This window comes from Eumetopias jubatus, unplaced genomic scaffold (assembly GCF_037043125.1).
Source record: "Eumetopias jubatus isolate StellerSeaLion01/CBP00866 unplaced genomic scaffold, mEumJub1_p1.0 scaffold_1, whole genome shotgun sequence".
NCBI lineage: Eukaryota > Metazoa > Chordata > Mammalia > Carnivora > Otariidae > Eumetopias > Eumetopias jubatus.
In genome coordinates, this window is record NW_028274807.1 from 196,787,540 (window position 1) to 196,807,388 (window position 19,849).

The 19,849-nt window shown below is 41.5% G+C and overlaps 2 protein-coding genes across 3 annotated transcripts in view; both read left to right on the top strand.

The window, feature by feature from the left end:
* LOC114224983 (52 kDa repressor of the inhibitor of the protein kinase-like) overlaps window positions 1–19,849 on the top strand; it is a 56,878-nt gene that overhangs the window by 9,126 nt on the left and 27,903 nt on the right.
* SFMBT1 (Scm like with four mbt domains 1) overlaps window positions 1–19,849 on the top strand; it is a 125,945-nt gene that overhangs the window by 8,479 nt on the left and 97,617 nt on the right. For both annotated transcript variants that reach the window (XM_028124500.2, XM_028124502.2), the window contains exon 2: window positions 1,248–1,320. The gene's annotated coding sequence lies outside the window, so the exon portion shown is untranslated. The remainder of the gene's footprint in view (window positions 1–1,247; window positions 1,321–19,849) is intronic.

Below are 19,849 nucleotides of genomic sequence, written 5' to 3' on the forward strand. Positions count from 1 at the left end.
GCCCTCCTCCTCCTCCTTGAGGCAGATTTGGCAGCTGGCCCCTGGACTCTGTACATACAGCTCCTGGAGTTACTGCCAGTCATGTCCTGAGGGCACTCTGTGTGTTTGAAAATCACTTTATCTGTTTTGCACCCACCTCTTTCCCATTGGTTTTCCTTTGGAAATTTTTAATTGTTACTGATAAACATAAAATTAGTGCCAGTGATGAATCTTGCCAAGGAAAAGGAAAGCCACTTTGGAAAGTGAAGCTGGGTTTTAAAAAGAGCCAGCTCCATTAAATGCTGAAACCTTCAGAAGTGCCCAAGGGCTCCTTTCAAAATTTACATCTCTTCTGACTGTACCTTTCTGTCTTTAAAGCTGCATTTCTAGAACATCAACATTCAAGATAGACTTAGTTTAATTTTATGTATTTGTTGTGTCCATTTACCAGTATAGCAGGTTTATTCAACCCATAATATGACTAAAACATTAAATATTTGCAGTGAAAAATATAAACCTTGTTCTGTTGACTTCAAATGCCCCCCCCATCTTCCCTGCTCTCCAGTGCATCCCACACACTGGGACCAGTTAGAGCTGATTGTAGGATGTAAAACTTCCACTGCCAGTAGGGGGATGTCCAGACTCCTCAGGAAGGCACGCAGAGTCCTCCACGAGCTGCCCTCCGGTGACCCGTCCCACTCGCCCCCCTCTCTCTTCCCCAGACTCCGCTCTTCTGCACATCCTTTTCCCTGGAGGTCCCTTTGGCTCAAGTGTCCTTCCACTAACACAGCACTTCCAAAATGTCAGTCTTGCATGTACCACTTTCACACTTTTTGCCATATTTGATTACCATAATCATTCTTGTAACATTTAACAAATTGACTTAAAAATTGAACTGTTTATTTTTAAAGATTTTGTTTATTTGAGAGAAAGTGTGCACGGGCGGAGGGGCAAAGGGAGAGGGAGAAGCAGACTCCTTGCTGAGCAGGGAGCCTGACCACGACCATGAGGGCTCCATCCCTGGACTCTGGAGATAATGACCTGACGGTGCCCTTAAAAATTGGACTTTTGACTTAAAAGCATTATTATATTTAGAAATGAAAAATACTGAAATATGAATAATGTGAATCTAAGTAGTTTATTAAAATACATTCCTTTAGTAAGGTTCTCAACAAAGCCCCTTCGTACTTAAAAATTTTTAAAACTGTGTACCTGATGATAGATGATATTAAGGAGTTGTTGATTTTTTCTTTTTTTTTTTTTTTTAGATGTGCTAATGGTGTTGTGATTATATAGGAGAATGCCCATATTCCTGGGGGACAGCAGCTGAAGAGTTTAGAGGTGAGATGTCACGATGTCTCCCAACACTTCCAGATAGCTCAGGAAGTATATGTATATGCCCATGTGTATACACAGATAGAGCTAATCAGGAAATTGTTAATCGTTTTTTTAATTTAATTTTATTATGTTAGTCACCATACAATACATCATTAGTTTTTGATGTAGTATTCCATGATTCATTGTTTGTGTATAACACCCAGTGCTCCATTCAATATATGCCCTCTTTAATACCCACCACCGGGCTAACACACCCCCCCACCCCTTCCCCTCTAGAACCCTCAGTTTGTTTTCTCAGAGTCTATCGTGTCTCATGGTTTGTTAATTGTTAATCATTTTTTAATCTAAGTGGAGAGTATTTGGAATTTTTTCTACATCTCTGTTTGAAAACTTCAGTGAAAGCCTGTTTGTTTTTTTTTTTGCGGGGGGCGGGGGCATAAAAATGGCTGCAAGAAGGTTGGTATTTAAAAAAGTCTTTAACCGCAGCTCATGATGGGTAACAGACGCACAGAGCACAGGCCTACTTGTTGAAGTGATGTGTAGACTACCACGTTTTCAGTGTGGTGGGAACACCAGATAATTAAAGTTCTTTTTAAAAGATTATTAATTTAAAGTTGGGGTACAATTGATGTACAACATTATATTGGTTCCAGGTGTGCAACATAATGATTCAATATTTGTGTATATTGGGGAATAGACACCAAAGTAAGTCTAGTTAACATCCGTCCACACACAGTTAAAGCTTTTTTTCCTTGTGCTGAGAACTTTAAGATTTACTCTCTTAGCAAATATGCACTACAGTGTTACTAACTGTAGTTGCATGCTGTATGTTCTCTAGGACTTTATTTTAGAACTGGAAGTTTGTGTTTTTGAAATTCTTAATAAAATTGTATTTAACCAATACCTGTGAAGTTGCAGTTGCAAGTTTTATATGTTAACTTCCCCCCCCATTCCACCACAAAAATCCTATATAATATACTTTACAAGAAAGTTTGTAGCCCCTACATTTTTTTGTGACCCACTAGTGGCTTGGGTGTTGCACTGAGGAAGTCCCTGCTTGCCCTTTCCAGGACTCTTGACTCTCGTCTTGTGTGAGGTCTTCCTTCCTGAACTCTTGCAGGCCAGATTAACTACCCTTTGCCCTGGGTCTCACTGGCATTCTACATATTCCACTCTTATAAATATTACAGCTGTAATGATTTGTTCAGTGTTTCTCATCTCTACCCGACTGTGAGCTCACGGACGGAGACCCTGCTACAGTACCTTGGGCACAGCCTAGCAGAGGGTAGAGAGTAGATCAGCTATGGCTGATGGAGGCACAGAAGCAATATTGCCACACCGCGGTTTAGAACATTCTTTCTGCTTGAAGATGTATTGTGTTCTAAACAAGAAGCTATTGCGTTTAATCAGATTCTCTCTTGTCACTCCCAGGCTTAGAGCCTGCCAGTGACTTTTCCGTAGTCATTAGAATAAAATCCAAACTCCTTTTGTGGCCTATAATGCCCTTTGTGACTTGTCCCCCGTCCATCTCTGCCGCTTGTCCACCACTTCCCCACAATACAGCCTCATGTGTTCTCTGGCCCTCCAAGCACAGCACGTTTGTTTTAGTTCACTCCTGTTCATCGTGGGGGGGGTTCAGCTCAGCGAGGAAACTTTCCCTAAACATCCTTATCTCCACTCCAGGCACTACTTTCTCATTACTGTTTGGTTTTCTTTATGGCACTTACCGCTATATGAAATTATCTTATTTTCAGCTCATTTTAAGGTTTAAATTAAAAATATTTAATTTATTATATATACTTTGAAGCCACATTGTAGAGAATATTAAAATCTACTCCAAGGATGTTTTTCCTTATTGTTCCTGGTACCCTAATGCATTGTTCTTGTGTTTACTCTTGTAAACTTCATGAAGACAGGAACTGGGTCTTTTTTTTTTAATTAAATTTTTAATTTTAATTCCAGTATAGTTAACAGAGTGTTATTAGTTTCAGGTGTACAGTATAGTGATTCAGCACTTCCATACAACACCTGGTGCTCATCACAGGTGCCCTCCTTAATGCCCGTCACCTGCTTCACTCATTCCCCTCCCCCCCCCCCGGTAACCATCAGTTCTCTGTAGTTAAGAGTCTGTTTCTTGGTTTGCTTCTCTCTCTCTTTCCCTCTTTCCCTTTGGTTGGTTGTTTCTTAAATTGCACATATGAGTGAAATCATATAGTATTTGTCTTTCTCTGACTGGCTTATTTAACTTAGCACAATATTCTCTAGCTCCATCCATGTTGCAAATGGCAAGATTTCCTTCTTTTTGCAGCTGAATAATATTCCACTGTATATATATACACCACATCTTCTTTATCCATTCACCTGTCAATGGACACTTGAGCTGCTTTCATAATTTGGCTATTGTAAATAATGCTGTAATAAACATAGGGGTGCATGTATCTGTTTCTTTTGTTTTTTTTTTTAAAAGATAGTATTTATTTGAGAGAGAGAGGGAGAGAGAGGAGCACAAGCACAAGCAGGGGAAGTGGGAGAGGGAGGAGCAGGCTCCTTGCTAGGCAGGGAGCCTGATGCGGGGCTGGATCCCAGCTGGGATCATGACCTGAGCCGAAGGCAGACCTTAGGCAGACCTTTAACTGACTGAGCCAGCCAGGCTCCCTGTATATATTTCAATTAATGTTTTTGTATTTTTTTGGGTGAATACCCACTAATGCAATTGCTGGATTGTAGGGTAGTTTTATTTTTAACATTTTGAGGAACTTCCATGCTGTCTCCCACAATGGCTGCACCAGTTGGCATTCCCACCAACAGTGCACGAGGAGGAACTGGGTCTCTCTTAATCAGCATGGTATGCCTGGTACTGAGAACAGTGCATGGCAAGTACATTTATGTTAAGTGGAGGTGTGAATAAACAACAACTTGTAAATGATCTAAAAAGTAATTTTTTTTCTAAGCCTGGAGATTTTTGTACAGTGTTATCGTTTAGTTCTGGATATTCAGAAATTTTTTTATGAGAAGTCAATATTTTGTCATATTTTGATGCTTGGAGTGTCTATTTTAGTTAATGTTTTAGGTTAGCAAAATTTCATTTTCATTAGCATGTTAACATATTATTTTTTCCAAGGTATCTGCACATTTATAGATCTTCAAGAAATATATTTCTGTTAGTAAAAATCCAGTTGACAGGCATTAGCTCCAGTCATTTGCCTCACTTTTCATGGTGGTATTGCAGAGACTACTGTCAGCAGTCTGCTTCTGTGTGGGTGTAGGGTGAGGCTACAGCACTTGCCACTTCATTTGCCCAGGTGTGACTGATGAGAGCCTGTTACTCCCAGGTACATGAGCCCCATGCCACGCTTCAGAGTCCGATCCAGTGGGTCCACTGTCCTCCCGCTCTGGTTCATTGAATCAGTGCTCTGGGTTCCCTGAGACCAGGGAAGGCATCTATAGAGGTGGAAGAGGGTCGGACATGCTTACTTGGGCTTTGCCTGCAACACCCCTCCCCGATCCTGTTTGGAAATGGAGAAGTTTTGGAAATTTTGAAGCTATGGGGGGAACCCTCTAGTTTATTACTGAAGTAACTTTTGGCTGGGGTGAGTTTAGGAAATTTGTACTCTTCAGTAATTCTAAAGTTGTTTGTTAGTTTAGGGACAAGAAGATCTTAGGTGAAACTGTTTCCTCATAAAACATGATTAGAACACAATATTAATGTATGAAATGTAACTGAACTTTAGTTATGGATTTATTAATATATTTAAATCATTTAAACTTTGGTTACAACAGAGGGAAACATTTAAGGGATTTTTGCATCTTGGTTTGAGAAGCAAGTGCAGTTTTTTGTTTTTTGTTTTTTTTTAGCATTATGGTTAGAAATTGAAAGTTATTGTGGCTTTAAAGGAGGAGGCTAGAGTAGACCTCTCTATGTCCACCTTTGTTTAAATAAATTCAGATATTTGCCACAAAGAATTTAGAAATAGATAAAGAAGGTAAGATTGCTGTTAATAGGCAACACTTTTTCTTCCATTGCTTTAATTTTGTCATAATCACAGACTTAAGTACTTCTTGTTTTTTTTTTTAACAGGGATACGTGTACATAGTAAAATGTTTTCGAATTGTGAAAAAGAGTATACTCCTTTACTGAGTCCCTCAGTCCCTTCTGTAGGCCACTGTTATTGCTAGTTTCTTTTTTTTCCCCCAGAAAAATTCTATTTGTTTAAAAACATGTATTTCCCCACCCACTTAAAAAAACAATTGGTAGTACTCCACATTAAAATACCTTAGATATATCCAAGTACACAAAGCTCAGCCTCATTCTTGTAATGATTGCCTAGGAGTCTATTATATGGATGCACATTTTTTTTCTTTTCTTTTCTTTCTTTCTTTTTTTTTTTTTTGAAGTAGACTGGGGCTTTAATTCACAACCCTGAGATCAAGGGTCACATGCTCTACCTTAGTAGGAAGGTGCCAGGTGCCCCTAGCATGCACCTTAACCTATTCAGTCAGTTTCCTATTTGTATACATTTTGGGTTATTTCCAGTTTTTTTTTTTTTTAAATGAGGTGTGCTTTTTTTTTTAAAGATTTTATTTGTTTATTTATTTGAGAGAGCGAGAATGAGAGAGAGAGAGCACCTGAGAGGGGGAAGGGTCAGAGGGAGAAGCAGACTCCCCACTGAGCAGCAGGGAGCCTGATGCAGGACTCGATCCCGAGACTCTAGGATCATGACCCGAGCCAAAGGCAGTCGCTTAACCAACTGAGCCACCCAGGTTCCCTATTTCCAGGTTTTTAATGCTACAACAGTATCGTGGAAATAATAATGATAACTGAATGTGCTTGGATTAAGACGAGCTTTCTAATAAAGTTTTTTTCTGAGTTAGTGTATTTGTAGAGACTATTCTCCAACCACTCCCTGTCCCCCAAATGCAGATAAGAGAGGAAGTGGATGCAGGAGAGTCAGGGGGGTCGGAGGTAGAGTCACGCAGAGGCCTTCCGCCTGCCCCGCCACTCTCTCCCCTTCCCCTGCAGGCAGTGTCCCTGAAGCGTCGCAGATGTCCCTGGACTACCAAGGTGTAGACCAGGCCTTTGAAGCCCAAGCCCTGAGTGCATGCTGCTTGTTACAGATGTGGATCATTTGTTTTGTATTTTGGCTTTGACAAAATTGCAGCACCATGGGTTGGCTAACAAATTATATCACTTTCTGGAAATTTTTTTGTGTTCTTTTGCTTGTTTGGCAGATATATAGCTAAATTAAAAAATAAATACCAGTTGATTTTTATCCAAGCTACTTGGTAAGGAATTTTAAACATGGTGCTGTGGTTTCAGTGCAGTGATTTCTGAGGAAACAGTTTGGAATTTTGGTGCATTCTGTAGTTGAACCTCAAAGTGTTAAATATCTCAGTAGTCCAAGTTCGTAGTTATTACCCTTTATTGGAAGAACTTCAGAACCCTGCTAAGAGCATATATTCATATCCCCATCAGTATCTTCTCTGTGTACTACTGTCACTTCTAAAATGCTTTCCTCAAAACGTGTGACAGGTCATGGTGGTGTATTCTTTTTCTCTGTGGTCGTCTGTTCCTAGCCTGTGGCCCTTGCCGTGTGCTCAGAGGACACATACAACAGCGCCGGTGGTGGGCGGGCGGGCGCAGTGGTCTGTGAGCAGCAATGCGCTTTCCTGCAGGGCCCCTTGGCTGCTGCGTGGGCTGCTGGCTCTGCCTGAGCCAAGTGTGTGTGCTCTGCTGGGGCCTTCTCTCCGCTGCTTATCTTGTGTTCCAGGGAGTAGTTCTGGCCCATGGAGGCAGGCAAAAGGATGTGACTTGTAGACGTGGGCTTGTGGCAAAGAAGGTGTCATGCAGTATCACACACTATGTCAGAAAGCAAGTTTTAAGGTTTGATAAGGTGCTTTCAGGAAGGGATGTGAGAAGAAGTATAGAAGTCAGCAGGCAGTTAGGCAGCATGTTGGACCACCCAGAGTTGAAAGAACAGGTGAAGAAGCAGTGGCTTGTAGGCATGTTTTCACTTGAAGATTTTGGAGGGTAAGAGGATTGCCTGTGGATAATGCCGGGTACATTTATACAGGGACTCTGCTTTAATGACCTCTCAGATTCTTCCACTCCTTCTTGTTAAGAAAGGTGCTCCTGATTGGCTAGTGTGCACAGTAGGACTAGTCAGAGGTACTGACTTGCGGCAGATGGTAGGCATTGGATTTCTTTCTCTTGTGAAAGTGGCAGTACCGTTCCCTGGGGGTGGCAGTGTTATTGCTGCATTAGAAAGTTGTATTTTTTTTTCCTCAATAATGAATTTGAGGTATCATGATCTGATACCACAGAAATTCATTTAGCAAATGCTAAATAGCCATGAAGTGAAGCATTGGTGCCAGGAGTTTAAGGAATACAGAGTAGAGTGAGCTCCCTGCCCTGGAGAAGCTTATGGTACTGTGGTAGGACATGCCACAGGATAGTTCCTGTGTAAGTGCTGTCAGAAAGGTACAAATTACCTACTGTGGAAGATATTTGGATGGGGGTGTGGGAAGGGGCTAATATCTTGTAAGGTATTGTTTTGGGAAATAATTTTTGTGGGAGTAAAGTTCAGGGGACTGAGTGATCCGTGAATACCTTTATTGTTAGTATAAGACTTTTTTTTTTAAAGATTTTATTTATTTGACAGAGAGAGAGAGGGAACACAAGTGGGGGAGAGGGAGAAGCAGGCTTCCTGCTGAGCAGGGAACCCGATGTGGGACTCGATCCCAGGACCCCAGGATCATGACCTGAGCTGAAGGCAGTCGCTTAACGACTGAGCCGCCCAGGTGTCCCAGTATAAGACTTTCTAATAAGCTAAATTATTTTGGTTTTTAATAGAGAAAAGGCCCAGTGTAAAATAAGAAAATAACCCTGAATTTCTCCTTTGCAAATCCCTTTCCAATCTTTTATCTTTAGTACTCCTTCCTCCTCAAGCTGTTTAAAGCTGGTGGGGTTCCTTCCAGCTCTTTCTTGTTGAGAGTAGTAGAGAAAGTAAGAACCAGCTCTAATGATCCCTGGGCTGTTAACATCTGGAACCTAGGCCCATGGGGACCCACCTGCAACTGGAGGAGCATGTAGTTGTCAGGACACCGGGATGGAGGGAGAATGCTCAATCTCTGACCATGAGCGTGCAGCCCGGCAAGAATTATAGTATATCCTCAGAGGGCCCCAGACTTTTTACTTTATATTATCGGTTGAGCTCCCATATTTGCTGCTTAATTGCTGAGGGAGCTTATTGTGTTGCATGCTTACATGTGAGTCATTTGCGATTTTGATATATGGCTGTCTGTTTTTGTGAATCTTTCCTTTCCAATGCAGATTAACCTTAAACTTTATTTTATTGTTAAGTTTTAAAATAGGCTAGTTTTGGTAGAATGGTAGTAAAGGAACCAGAAACATAAGTTTGTCAGCCTACTGGAGAATTTTGGTGGGGTAGGTTGTAGAAGAAATGAAGTGCCCTTTTATTAAAGCTTATTACTTTCCTATTCATACTTTTAAGCTGTTGTTTGAGAAGTAAATACTACCTTGGCAATTTGCCTTTTTTTTTTTTTTTAAGTAGGTTTCATGCCCAGTGTGGAGCCCAAGATGGGGCTTGAACTCATGACTCTGAGATCAAGACCTGAGCTGAAGTCAAGAGTGGGATGCTTAACCGACTGAGCTACCCAGGCGCCCCAGCAATTTGCTCTTTTATTTGGTGATATTTATAATGTTAATGGTCAGAAAGTTAATTTCTCTTTAAATAATTTCAAACTTTATGCTTTCTTAGAAGTGATGAATTGCATTTTGGGGCAGAACTTTTTCTAAAGGATTGCACATATATCACCTCTCCAGACATGCTTTTGGGGGCAAGCTTCCCCCACAACACAGCCCAACAACTGGCACAAGCAAAATCCATTTCTAAGTGTTGGCAATAATTGCTATAAAGCTCGTGTACCAAAGCTGATCGTTTTTCTTTTTCAGTTTTCACCTAGTCTCACTTTTGTTTATGGATGGTTCCTAACTCTTTTCTGGTCTCGTGTAGGCCCCGTTAGCTGGGAGGGAGATGAGTGGAGATTGTCAGGGCTGCATAGTGGTGGCAGCCGGTAGCAAAGCCTGGCATTACTTTGGGGCTGGACATCTGACATAAGGTTCTTTTGAGTTAATATCAGAATTATCAAGAAAAACTTAGTCTGTTCAGGATGCTCACTCTTACAGAGATAAGGAAGTAAAAATATATTTCAGAAATATTTCCATCCACATTAAAATATGTTCTGGTGCTTAAAGAAGGACCAAGCTTCATTTATATCTGGGCTTTATTTATTTATTTTTTAAAGATTTATCTATTTATTTGTCAGAGAGAGAGAGACAGAGAGAGAACACAAGCAGGGGTAGAGGCAGGCTGCCCGCTGAGCAGGGAGCCAGATATGGGGCTTGATCCCAGGACCCTGGGATCATGACCTGAGCCGAAGGCAGACGCTTAACGACTGAGCCACCCAGGCACCCCTTGTCCGTGTTGTTTACTGCTCTATCTCTAGCACTTATAAAAGGGTCTGGCCGATGGTAGGTGCACAGTAAAAATTTGTTGAATGAGTGAATAAATGAATATTTCACAGCACAGAAATAGCATAGATTCATCTTGGTCTGTGAATTATATAAATTCTGAATTTAGTGGACTATCAGTGTCTAGTCGGGAAACCACTCCAGGTGCTTCAGTCAAAAAGGGGTATAATTTTTGGGGCACCTGGGTGGCTCAGTCAGTTAAGCATCCCAGCTCTTGATTTCAGCTCAGGTCTTGATCTCAGGGTAAAAAAAAAAAGGGGGGGTATGATTCTAGGAATGAGATAGAAAAGGAAGGGCTGGAAGAGCAAATGCGGAATGTGGTATTACTCAGAGCCCACACACCCCCATTTGCACCGATGCTGCTGGAGTTCACTCCTGCCAGGGTTGCTGCTGGAGTTCACTCCTGCCAGGGTTGCTGCTGGAGCCTCATGGGAGCCCATCTACCAGGCACTTGGGAATGTAGATTTCAGGCCCGATGATTCAGGACAGGCTAGAAGGGTAGGTGTGGGGCTAAGTACTGACATAAACTGTCCAGCACAGGGGATATTCATTTAATTCATTTGGGGAGATAAACTTAGATGTAGGACAAACTAAATTGAGTCGTATGTGCTGTGATGCCAAATTAATATCACAGGGTGAGATCTGCGATCATGAGTGAAACTTAGCAAGCTAAGAATTAAATCCCAACTTAGCCTAGTCACATCCATGTGTTGAACCACAAAACTGAACTCAGCCTCTAGAAATGGAACACGACAGGAAACATACCTTCACTGTGGCCATGATCTCTTAGTATGATTAAGTGCTCATTTCCGTGAGTTCAGTAAATCTGTGTTTAGGCCCAATTGTGTCCCAGATTAGATCTCTGTCACCTAAAGGATCATATTGGCTTCTCCTAATCTGATTACAGAGTCGTTACTCAGAGTCCTGCTGTCATTTACAGGCCTAGGATGTGGCAGGCTTGTATTTATGGTACCTTTGACCAAGTGCTCCTTTCTCTGCTGCCGAGATCATCCCTGGCTCCCCACTCCCCTAAGATGAATTGCCAGTATCTTGTCGTTCTTCTTCTCCCTTCCTTTCTCTTCTGACTTTATGAACAAGGGCAGCAAAGTCTAAATATACTTGATTGCTAACCATATTTATGTTCAGTACTCATCAATATTTATGACATCAATCTATCAATAATAAGCTTATTTTTATTAGGGATGACAGCCTTTTTAATGTCTCATGATGCAGAGGGAGAAAATAGTGGAAATGGTTGAAATCGGTGGGATCCCTGTTCCCTTTGCCCTTTTTCTCACTTCCCTAGGCCCCAATTAAGACTGGCCCAGGGATCTGGGTTGAGGGTGTGTTTCTTGGATGTGAAGTGTGTCCTTGATAGAGCAAGAAATCTACCTCCTCCACCCCCCCCAACAAAATGAAATCCTGTGCAGCAATTATATTTATAGATTTAGAATTCTGCCACCTGAGCAGGGAGCCCACTGCAGGGCTCGATCCCAGGATCCTGGGATCATGACCTGAGCTGAAGGCAGACAGATGCTTAACTGATTGAGCCACCCAGGTGCCCCTACTATGTTTTATTTTTTATGAGATTCACATCCTTTTTTCCTTAAAAACTGAAATTCTAAGGGCTGTTAATGTTAAAAAGTCTCTTCAGAGTAATTTACCATGTTTTTGATGAATTAAATAATTTATCTTCAAGTACCAGCTTATTTCATTCATCAGGTTATTTTGGATTTCTGTAATGGTGATTATTTTTATTTAAGAATGATCCTATGCTACTTGTAAACGTAAGTTAATGGATCTTTCATGTGCTGGTTTGTATCCATCTCATTATGTTCATGGATTTCCTTGTAAGGATGTAATTGATTCCTTAAAATTGTACCTAGGAGCAGTCCCTTAATTTTCTAATATGATTTAAAAATTATTTTCTTCATCTAAACAAACTGAAAATAAACTTCTATCATTTTTATTTTCCCATATGCCAGAGTAATTTTAACAGCAAAAAAAAAAAAAAACTGCCAGAGCAGCTTAGATTCTTCTGGTTTTTTTTTTTTTTTGTGCCACTGAATAAATGAGGCTTAATATTTGCGTTTTTACTATTGGCAGCCGTAACATTTATTTATTTATTTATTTATTTATTTATATTTTTATTTATTTAATTGACAGAGCAAGAGAGGGAACACAAGCAGGGGGAGTGGGAGAGGGAGGAGCAGGGAGCCCGATGCGGGGTTTGATTCCAGGACCCTGGGATCATGGCCTGAGCCGAAGGCAGACTCTTAACGACTGAGCCATCCAGGCGCCCCCATAACGTTTTATTTAATGCTATAGAGAAGGAATCCTTGAGAGGAGGAACTGTACTGGCGAGGGAAAGGGGATGGCCCCTGGTGTATTTGCCTTTTTAGTCTAATGAAAGTCCCTGTCTGAATTTGAAACACCACGTTAGAAATACTACCTCATCAAAATTCTATGAGAAAAATGTTCTGTTTGAATTTAAGCAAAAACCGTTTATTTTTCTCTTCTGCATGCTTCCACTACCTCCCCCTTTTAAATTATTTTATTCCTATCCTGAAGTTGCTCTGTTTTTGAGCTGTGGTTATTGGAGGCTCTCCTAGGAAGGTGCTGGGCTGACGGTGCTGGGGCTGGGAGGGTGCGACCAGAGCAGGTGGGAGGGCGGTCCTGTTTTCCTGTGCCCTCAGATGCTCCCAAGGAGCTGATGCATAAGGAAAACACCTTTAGAAACTGTTACACACTCATTTAAATTAAATCTCCAAGTGGGGTGCACATGAGCGAGGAAAATGTCTGTGATTCAGAGACCCTTACTCTTAACTTCTTAGAGGCGTGTGCTTTTATTTATTTACTTCTTATGGAACATTTCAAACATACACAAATGAAGAGATAGTAATGTAATATACCTCCATATACAGATCATGCCACATTAACGTTTTGTTATTTTAGAGGTATTTTGTAATGAATTTAGGCATGAAACACTTGGATTTTATCTTTTCTTCTTGGCATTATATTTTAGGCATATTTTTCTCAATTTACATTACAAGTTTAGGTGTGCCCTAGTAACTCCTGAAACTAGTTGTAAATGCGCTGAGTATGAGATAGGCAGATTGCTGCCAGAGCGGTACTTGATGAATAGGTGAAGTCAAATATAGAATATTATTGGTAGGCTCAGCTTAGCCAATGAGGAACCTCTGCTTTCACTTACGGGAAGTACAAATCTAAGTTATAAAACTGGTGGAAGTTAGATATAGCTTGGAAATGTTTTCTCCCCTTTTTCTCTGTCCTTCCTCCACCCTCGATTTGTCTCTCCTTTCTGCCGTCCATCCTACAGATAATCACCAGCTCTGCATGTACAACCCTAACAAGGTGGGAGCCTACCCTGTGGGAGGGTTGGGGGATGGCAGAACAGCCCGGACATAAGCAGAATCTAGTATTGGCGTCAGGTTCTTGGCAGGTAGACTGAGTGATATGGCAGAGAGTAAGATGGGGACGTGCTCAATAGGGTGATTAGAAAAAAAATGCTGGCGATTTCAGATGTGCAGGGTGAAAAACAGCTGTGAGGAGAGCACTTTGGGCAAGGAGGAGCACTTGCAGAGGCCCTGAGGTAGAAAAGACTATGTGGTGAAGTGGAAACCCGTAGAGGGAGTATGAATGGAAGGAAGCAGCAGTGGTCTAAGTAGGCACTAGATCTTGCAGGGCCTTGTAGATCTCGGGAAGGGGTTTGGAGCTTATTTAGTAAGCTACTGAAAGGCTTTAAGTAGGACCATGACAGGATCTGCTTTGCCTTTTAAAAGATACCTGTCTGCTATTAAAATTTCGAAAATTCTTAAAAAAAAAAAAAAGTATCTGCTCTGCGGAGAATGGCTTTCCAGGAGTGAGAGGGGAGGCGGTTTGAAGGCTCCTGGAGTAGTCCAGGTGGCTCGAACTAGGACGATGGCAGCGGGAATGGAGAGGAGTGGTTGATTTCAAGGTATGTGGGGACAGTAGACTCAATAGGATTTGCTAATAGCTAGGGCGATGGTTGGTATCTGGGCTTGGTTGGTTATATAGTACTAAAGTGGGGAAGCCAGGGAGAGTTGAGTTGGGGAGTAAATTGGAGCTCAGCTTTGGTTTTCTGTGGAACATTGAAGTGGAGATTCCGAATGAGTACTTGGACATATGTGTCTGGAGCTCAGAGAGTAAGTCCTCATAATATTGGTAGTACTCATCGTCACAAATTTGCATGACATCACCTGGGAAGAGAATGTCGGATGCATTTGGGGAGCAAAGAGAACTCAGCACTCGCTCCAAGGAAGTCCCAGGTTTAGTTGATGTGGTTCTGGAGGAGCCAGCAGACTGAGAAGGACTGGATTGAGGGAAGGAGAACCAGGAGAGCATGTCACAGTTGCTGAGAGAAGAAAACGCTTTGAGGATGAGGGACAGTTTCCTGAGTCAATAGGGGCCTTAGATTGGGTTAGGTGATCGGAAGGTCACAGTGGCAATGTTAGTGTGTTAGGATAGATGGTAGCCAGATTGGGGAGGAAGTGAGGAGTGGCATGTGTGGAACAGCCTCCGAGATGAGACATCTTAACTGTGAAGGGGGCAGAGAAGGGCTGAGGTGTGACTAGGGGTTTTCTTTTCCTGGCATGGAGCATTAGAGCGTGTTTGCGTGCTGCTCAGAGGGCATGGAGTACCAAAGGAATACTGAAGGTTTTGTGTTGTGAAGTGGGTGGGAAGGGGGATCTGAAAGCCTCTGGGAGGGGATTTCCCTTTGTCCGAAGGATGGGAGCAGATGCAGGCAGGTGGTGGGAAGATAAAGGAAGTTCCTGGCACCCTCACATGTCTCTGCTTAAGTAACTTTATTCTCTCCTGGCTCTTGTGTTCTTCGGTTTTCTGAATGTGAGTAGACATCTAATTTGTATTAAAGAAACGAGGAAGCAGGAGTTTATTGCTACTTGTTGTCCGTGGAGATGCATCTTCTTTAAGGAGAGGAGAAGGGTTTAGAAATAGCACAGGCTATACACAGATGCTTGCAAAAAGTCACACTCATTTTGTCAAGGGTAGTACTTTCGAAATATTGTTAATATTTTTTGAAAAGTGGAGGTCTAAGCTGCAAGAGAAGGAAAGAGGCACGGGGATGCTTATTTCATGAGGCCCTCTCGGTGTGAATGCTGGAACTTCTCCCAAGTTGCTGTTCAGGTTCAGCCTTAAACTTGACAATGTAACATGTTGGAGTCCTTTCCCTCTGCCCTTTGAGAGGGTTTTTGTTTATTAAGCGTGAAAGACTGAGTCATGTGGAAGGGGCATGGGAGATTGCTGTAAGCAGGTTAGACTGTGATCCCCCAAGACCACAGGGACTTCGTTTTGTTCACCACTTGATAAGTGTGAATGAGTAAGTAAGTGAACTCTTAAAGTAAGCATCACTATATTAGTAGTCATGGACAGTAAAATGACTCCAGCATTTTTAAAATTTTCAAAAATTTCCTTTTTTGTCCAGAGACCAAATTCTTATACAAAACATGCAAATTAGAACGCAGATACCATGACATACTCACTAGATTTGCAAAAATGGTTAAATCTCACTATAGGAAGTAGGTGTGTGGAGCTGTGGGAGGTTTCTTCACCGATGCTGGGTGTGAGACGGTATAGCCACTTTGTGAAAGTTCTGTCTGCTTTACAAGGTGTATGTGCTCATCCCGACCTCCGCTGGACTGTGGTGGGGAGGCTGGCTCTGCCATCTTCCAGGCTGTGGCCATAAGGTTCCTGGAGCCCACAGGGGCCATGGGGTCTGATGATGAGTGAGAGGTGGCTCCTCTGGAGTGAGGAGTGTGAACTTCGAATTCTAGTACTTTTTCTTCCTTTGTGCTTTAATTTGTTAATGACTGTGTTCTGGATCTTAGAATGCTCTGTATTTTCTCTTCTTTTGCTGCTGAAGGTATGGCTCCAAAAAAGACAGCAGTCTAACTAAAGACAGAAACAGTTACATTGTCTTTGATGAAATAAGTCTTCCCCACTGCGTACTTGGCCATCTGAGGCAGAAAATTGACAAATAATTGTAGACTTTATTTTCTCTCTTATTTTTATTTTATTTATTATTACTATTATTATTATTTTTAGAGAGAGAGAGGAGGGGGGCTGGTAGGGACAGGGAGAGAGAATCTTAAGCAGGGTCCACGCTCAGTGCAGAGCCTGATGGGGGCTCGATCTCACGACCCATGAGATCATGGCCTGAGCTGAAATCAAGGGTCAGACACTTAACCAGCTGAGCCACCCAGGTGCCCCTCTATGTTTAACTTTTTTGAGAAATTGCCAAACTGTTTTTCTAAAGTGGTTGTGTCATTTGACATCCCCACGAGCAATGTATGAGAGTTGCCGTTTCTCCACAACTTTGCTGACACTTGTTAACTCTCTCTTTGTTTGTAGCCATACTTGTGGCTTTAATTTGGGAAATAGACATTAAAACACAATGAAACGCAAAGAAAAAAAAGACTGCACACAAAGAAAAACCACAGTGAAATGCCGTACACCGTCATCAATTATGCCAGTATTTAACAGTTGACTGTAGAAAATGAGTAGATGCAGGTCTCTTAATTTTTATGACTCAGAGATGATTTTGGCTTTTTAAGTGATTTTTATTGAGGTGAGGTTGCCTTATTTAAAAAAAACCATTTTTGGGCGCGCCTGGGTGGCTCAGTCAGTTAAGCGTCTGCCTTCAGCCCAGGTCATGATCTCAGGGTCCTGGGATCGAGCCCCACTTCGGGCTCCCTGCTCGGCAGGAAGCCTGTTTCTCCCTCTCCCACTCCCCCTGCTTGTGTTCCCTCTCTTGCTGTCTCTGTCAAATAAATAAATAAAATCTTTAAAAATAAATAAAAATAAAATAAATCAGAAAAAACGCTTTTTTTAAGTAAACCCTACGCTCAGTGTGGGACTGGAAGTCCTCACCCCAAGATCAAGAGTCTCACGTTCTACCAAGTGAGCCAGCCAGGCGCCCCAGCTGAGTTTGCTTTAGGTTTTCATCTTGGGGTCCTCCAACTTCATAATTTCTCTCTGCTGTATTGAAGTTCATGCCAGCTGTGTCTTTATTCATTTACTCACTCCATCAATACTCATTGAGGACCTCTCTGCTCTCAAGAGTCCAGTCCTAAGGGAGCCTAGGACACCCCTGTCAGGCCCTGGAACATGGGATTTTTTGATGTGGGTAGAAAAAATGTAAAGTGGCTGTACAATTCAAAGGTAGACTAGATGTGCTGTTTTTCAGAGCTTTTTACCAAGGAATACCTGTTAACCTATGACAACTCTCAGGTGGATTTTTTTATTTATTGTTCAGTGATTCATTGGCTCGTGGTTCTAAAACCTTTCGGCAAAGTGGTCTGTCTTCTTTCCTGAATTGAGGCTTTAGAATGTGCTGTAAAATGTCTAAGAGGAAATGATAAAAGATGAAGAAATCCATTTTGGAAAAAGTTTGTAAAGATTGTGATTTTTGAATTGCAGCTTGGTATGTGGAGAATGAACTTAGGTTTTAGATTTGGCTATCACTTACTGGTTCTGTAACCTTGGGCAAGTTAAAAACTTCTTTAAACCTCATTTCCTTACCTGTAAAATGGGAATATTTCAGAGGGTGGTGGAATGGTTGAGGTGTCATGTAGTGTAGCCTCGAGTATTCAGGTGTCAGCTCTCTTCCTCCTTCACTTCAAGACAGATTTTATAGAAAATAAGCCATGTTTCTTCCTGAAATAAAGAAACAGATTAACTGATTATTATCTAATAGAAACAAAATCAGAACATTTTGGCAAAAGAAAAAGACAAAAACATAGTAATATACGTAGTTAATAAGCATTTCCTAGAATATGACAAAAATGGTGCGATTTTAAATCACTCTTAATTCTTAGGAGTCACACTTTTTTGTGTCAATTCTAGATTCTTTTTTTAAAAGATTTTATTTATTTATTTATTTATTTATTTATTTATTTATTTATTTATTTATGAGAGAGAGACTGAGAGCACAAGCAGGGGTTGGGGAGAGGGAGAAGCAGGTTCCCTGCTGAGCAGGAAGCCTGATGTGGGACTCAATCCCAGGACCCCGGGATCATGACCCGATCCAAAGGCAGACACTTAACCTACTGAGCCACCCAGCGCCCCAATTCTAGATTCTTCTATTTCAAGGTATAAGTCATTAAAAATTCTTCCAGAAGGGGCGCCTGGATGGCTCAGTCAGTCGGGCGTCCCAAGTCTGGGTTTTGTCTTGGGTCGTGGTCTCAGGGTTGTGGGATCGAGCCCCGCCTCGGGTTCCGTGCTTAGAGAGGAGACTGCTTCCCCCTCACTCTCTCCCTCACTGCACCCCCCACCCGCCCTGCCACCACACGCTCTTTCTCTCTCTCTCATTTAAAATAAATAAAGTCTTTTATTTTTATTTTTAAAAGATTTTATTTATTTATTTGAGAGAGAGAGACGGAGATAGCGAGAGCACAAGTGGAGAGGAGACGGAGAAGCAGGCCCCCCACCGAGCCGGGAGCCAGGACCCCGGGATCATGACCCGAGTCGAAGGCAGATGCTTAACTGACTGAGCCACCCAGTTGCTCCAAATAAAGTCTTTTAAAAAATTCTTCACAGAAGATTTTTAGAAGTCATAATTATATTCTAAAGTAAAATGTGTTTTTTCGCAACAAATTTATGAAAATGTTTCTGGTAAAAGGCAGGGGAAAATAATTATAAAAACTTTTCCCCCTTTGGTTGAAAATCATTACTATGTCCATAGGTGAGAAAATGTCTCTTTTTTTTATGTAAGATGAGATGGTATCAGGTCATGTTTTTTAACAAGTGAGGTTTGCATCCTGAGTTAATGACTCATTAAGGATAGTAAATGTCTGTTAGAGTTTGAATGAACTGAAGAATCTGTGAGGACTCTGTTGTCTGGATTCTTTTATCTGCAGTAAAGGTCTTGCATTGTGTTCAGTGTTAAGAAATTTTGAAACAGTGGAGGATAGATGAATTTAGTGGAATGCTTGCCTTGGGTCGGCTTTGAATAACTCAGTCATGTATGCCACTAAGAGTCGTACCCATGATGCCATATTCTTCCCGTTCTAGGTTGATCTGTTACCCATGGCCCCCTCTGTTAGAAGAGTTTATTCTTTAGGTAAAAGATTGAAGAATGAATACTTTTGTTATTTTGAGTACAAACTAATGCATAAGTTGTAACTAGGCATGTTTTGTGAATGGGTCAGACTGTCTATCTCCATTTAAGGCTCTGCACTGAGAGCAGATGGAAGAATATTTTCCATTGAACCAGTGAGTGTTTTTGCCAACATTATAATCCAAACCTATAGCAAGCTTCTAGATGATTTTTTAAGATTTTATTTTTAAGTCATCTCTACACCCAGCATGGGGCTCAAACTCAAAAGAGTCACCCAGTCTACCAGTTGAGCCAGCCAGGCTCCCAGCAAGTTTCTAGATGATTTTGATTAGTCTTTTGGATGTTTTATTTATAAAAACATGATTTAGGATTGGGGAAGATAGTATAAAATATTTAATTTCTTAATAGCGTAACAATCTCTGTGTTTTTGTTATTAGTCTCTTTAGCACTTGGTTTTGAGAGATGTTAGCTTTTCAACTGTAAAGCAGGTGGAATATGCTCTAATCAGCGTATTTATTTTATTATACTGATAGCTGAATTGAAATTGAGCTTGCAAAAACAAAAATGTGCCTGTCACTTTCCTTCAGTTCGAGCACCTTGAATAATATGAAGGATGGGCCCTAATTCTTAACCTTTGGATTTATTGGTCAGTGTTTTCCTAATTACTAAGATAAACAAAGGTTTGGGAGAACTACACAATGTTGCTGTCCTTCTTAAGCTGCTACTAAATCTTGTTCATTTGCTGCCCAGGTATCCAAATTCACACTCACTTCCATTTATTGCGTTCACTTCGTATTTAGCCATTCTCTTCTCAGCCACCCACACCACAGCCCCTGCTTCTGCCGCCCAGTGGAGCTTCCCAG